Source organism: Pelodiscus sinensis, chromosome 26, assembly GCF_052426305.1.
Source record: "Pelodiscus sinensis isolate ZL-2025 chromosome 26, ASM5242630v1, whole genome shotgun sequence".
NCBI lineage: Eukaryota > Metazoa > Chordata > Testudines > Trionychidae > Pelodiscus > Pelodiscus sinensis.
In genome coordinates, this window is record NC_143077.1 from 16,265,920 (window position 1) to 16,270,237 (window position 4,318).

The following is a 4,318-nucleotide window of genomic DNA, read 5'->3' on the forward strand; positions in this document are numbered from 1 at the left end:
ATTTAAATGACCGCGGCTTCATTTACATTTACATGGCTGCCGCGCTGAGCCGACAAACCGCTGATCAGCGGTTTGTCGGCTCGCACGCTAGTCTGGACGTTCCCCCTGTCGACATCAAAGCCCTTTGTCGGCAGCCCCGGTAAACCTCATTCCACGAGGAATAACGGGGCTGCCAACAAAGGGCTTTGATGTCAACATTTAAATCGCGGCTTCATTTGCCTTTGCCTATCTGTCTAATCTACATGCCTCTGCCGACAGAGGCATGTAGTCTAGACACAGCCTAGAAGTCGCTGTTGTAGATTTTTAATAATCAAGTCTGTGGACTTTTTAAGTTGTCTTAACAAACACTTCTTGTCCTCTTCATTTAAGGATTCAATATAAATGCCTTCATTAGTCAATTTCTGGACTGAAATCTTTGCTTCTTCCAGTACTTTTTTAATGGATAACTCTCTGATTGATCCAAATGTAGCTTCTGTTGCTGGACAAAGATCGACTACTGTTGTAGCAGATGCCTGGATGGCATTGTTTAATAACCCAAGTGGTTTCAACAGGAGATTTACGAGAGAGAGAATAGCAATAGTCTTCTCTGAACGTAGTAGCAAAAGTAATCCACCAGCCTCACTACTTAGATCCATCCCATCTTGGTAGATACTTTCCAAAGTCAGTAATAATGGCTGGAGTAATTTTAAGACAACAGCCAAGAATCGCTCATGAGAAAGCCAGTGGTTTTTCCCAGGATGGACTAATTTGAACGTCAGTCCCAGTGTATCTTCTATATTTTCCAAGATATTCATTTTTTTTGGACTCTTGCTGAAAAAAGAATATAATGAAGACATTTAAAAAGCTATAAATATAAGAGAAACGGCTGCCCAGGGAGATCCCTTTAAGCACGTGTCTCAAAGGTGCTCCAGCCCCCGCCCCCGGAAAGGGCTGGTTCCCTTTTGCCCTTTGCAAAATGGTTCCGGGCTTCTGCTTTTGTGCAAAAGCACGCCACCAATGTAGACGTGCTTTTGCGCAAAAGCGCATCGTTATAACAATAACTCTATGGCAATCTAGACACGCTTTCGTGCAAATACTTTTAACGGAAAAACTTTTCCGTTAAAAGTATTTCCGCAAAATCATGCCAGTCTAGACGTAGTCCTGGTGTTTTGCTGCCTTTTCACTTAGTTTGTCAGCATTGGCTTTGCTGATCGGTCTGACAAACCAAGTTCCTCCACTTTTACAAGTTATAGCATTGGAAAGCTTTCCTTCTTCGTAAGCTTTTTTGCAAGCAGTGCACCAGTAGCCATTTAACTTCAATAAATGGGAACACTTTGATCGACAAACATTGGGAACTGCCTTTAGGTTCTGGACTCACTGTTTCTTCAGTAGGTAGCTGTATTTTTGCTTCGGGCTGGTCGGATGTAGATATATCACTTGACCCTTCAGATGACATGTTGATATATTCTTGATTCTTGATGTGTTCTTCACCTTGGTTAGTTTTTGAGGCCTTTGAGTGGAAAAATTGTTCTATTGTTTTTTGTCTTTTAATTTTCACTTTGACCTGCAACATATAAAAAAAATATGAATAAATTAAATGTTTTGTTAGGATAATAGAAAATACACCAAAACACATAACAGAAAATATCATATTGCCTCTATATAAATTCATGGTATGTGCACACCTTGAATACTGTGTGCAGATCTGGTCACCCCATCCCCAAAAAGATATATTGGAATTGGAAAAGGTACAGAGATGGGCAACTAAAATGATTAGGGGTATGAAAACAGGAGGAGAGATTAAAATGACTGGGAATTTTCAGTTTAGAAAAGAGACGACTAAGGGTGGATTATGATAGGGGGTCTATAAAATCTTGACTGGTGTGAAGAAAGTGAACAAGGAAATGTTATTTAATCCTTCACATAACACAAGAACTAGCAGTTACCCAATGAAATTAATAGGCAGCAGGTTTTAAAAAAACAAAAGGAAGTACTTCTTCACACAACATAAAGTCAATCCGTGGAACTCTTTGCCAGGGGATGCTGTGAAGACCAAAGCTATAACAGGATTAAAAAAAGAACTAGATAAATTCCTGGAGAATTGGTCCATCAGTGGCTATTAGCCGGGATGGGGAAGGATGCAATACCATGCTCTGAGTGTCCCTAGCCTGTTGCCAGAAGCTGGGAATGGGCAACAGGGGATGGATCACTTGATTACCTGCTCTGTTCATTCCCTCTGAAGCACCTGGCCTTGACCACTGTCGGAAGACAGGATACCGGGCTATATGGACCACTGGTCTGACCCAGTATGACCATTCCTCTGTAAAAATTAATTATAATAATAAAAAGGTTTAGTACAGAAACTCCCCAACATAATGACCTCTCAAGATAGCAACGATGTGAGATAACAACCTTGGCAAATAATGCATTTTAAAAATTTTGGCCTACTAGGAAACACATTTATATAAGTTTCCATTCCCAGTCACAAATCTAGCATTCTGGAGCAAAGTCACTAAAATATAGTCCAACAAACAAATGTTTATTTAATGTGCCCCTCATGTTTCCCTCCACCACACCCCACTCACCGGTGTTGTCCTTGGTCAGTGGAGATTCAGAGTTCAGAGGTGCTTTCATGTGCGTACACCTCCCAGGTGGCACCTTGCTTGTTCCTCCAGCTGCTCACTGTTCACTCTGGCCACTGTTGTTCGTTGTGCCACCGTTCACTCCATCGCTCTGTTACCAATAGCCCCGCGCCATCACCTTCTGCTGCCACCAGCCACTGTGACCTCTGCAAGTTGGTCTCTTGAGGTTCCACCCAACTCTCAGTGATTTCAGTGAGCTCTCAATGGGGGAACCTCCCTGCTGGTGCAGTCTGGACTGTCTCTTACACAAAGACACTGTCCCCACAGCAGGACTAAGCACTTAGACTGATTATCAGTGATTTCAGCTGTGGTGGTCACTTAACAAAACAAAAGACTAGATATGGAGCCTAATCAGCTCTGCTTTAAACAGTGGAGAGGGGCAGGTCAAATAGTACTTGTGACTCAGCCAGACCATCAAGCAAAACACCTGTCCCCACCCTCTATCTTGATGCCCTCAATCAGTCCAGGTTAAGTACAGTTCTACTGCCCTTTACTCATACAATAAGAACCCCCCCCCCCATTCAAGTGATTTGTAACCCAACCCCAGCCAAAATCTATCACTTGAGCAGCGCTGGATACCTAGGTAGATTAGGTATGAATGTAAATATAATCTAGTCCTGAAGCCTTTCCCCCCCACCCCCAGCTCATCACTAGCTGTCAGGAAGAGCTCATTTTGACTTTGCTTACAAATCATAATTTGAAATTATTAGGTTGGCCAACAGCACCAAAATGAATGCACTGACATAGTCATAAAAAACAACAGTTGTATAAGGAAGCTAGTTATGGTCATGCCTTTCAAATCTATTATAGTTTTTCAGATACACATATCTTATCATACACTGTATATGCTTTTAAAGTGTGTATTAATGTTTCAATTTCAATTCAAATTTCCAAACAATCACTAAATTGGCATGTAACTAGTTCACAAAACTGGGGGGGAGGGGTGTTGGGGAAATTCGGAGGGGGGTATACACCCCCATTGGGGGGTAGGGAAATCCCTGGGTCCAACCCTTACCCCAAGTCCCCTCTTGTACCCCCTCTGCTGGCCAGATACCCTACCCTCTCTGCTGGCCAGATACCCTACCCTCAGTCCACTCCTACACCCCCCATCCTGACCAGACTCTGCACCCTCCCTCTTGGCCAGGCACCGCACCCCCACCCTGCTCCTCCATCCAACCGTTGTTTCTGCAATCTCCCTCTTGGCTACACACTGCACTCTCCCTTGCTCCTGCTTCCTCCTCATGACCAGAGACCCTACTCTCAGACTGATTCTGCACCCTAACTCCCACCCAGACCTCACAACCTCTCCCCTTCTGCACCCTCCCTCCCTCCCGGATCCTGCACCCCATCACTAACCTACTCATGCACACCAAATCCCTCATTTTTGTCCCCACTGCAGAACCTAAGGAGGTCCATAAAATCCCCCAGAAAAGTAAATCTATGGGAAGCCTTGAACCTCAGTCCCTCTGTCCCTTCCCCTCACCCCGTGGAGTTCCAGAGGAGTGAGGTGTCTCAGCTGGGGGCCACCTAGTGCTTTTTTTATTTAAAAAAAAAGGTGCCGGTACTCCAGGGGAAAAGGTGCCAGTACTCCAGAGGAAAAGTTGTTGAGCTCTGACTAGAGGTGCCGGTACTGCATCTGAAGATGCCAGTACTTCATACTGGGCAGTATCATCACAAAAAAAGCACTGGGGCCACCT

At 44.1% G+C, this 4,318-nt stretch overlaps 1 long non-coding RNA gene across 1 annotated transcript; it reads right to left on the minus strand.

Annotated features, from left to right (window-relative positions):
• Nucleotides 1–304: 304 nt before the first annotated feature.
• LOC142819916 (uncharacterized) lies at nt 305–2,799 on the minus strand. Its single transcript, XR_012897602.2, has 3 exons — nt 2,198–2,799; nt 1,358–1,543; nt 305–810 (listed from the first exon to the last, which is right to left on the minus strand). It is a non-coding gene; the product is annotated as an uncharacterized LOC142819916 (long non-coding RNA).
• Nucleotides 2,800–4,318: the final 1,519 nt, after the last annotated feature.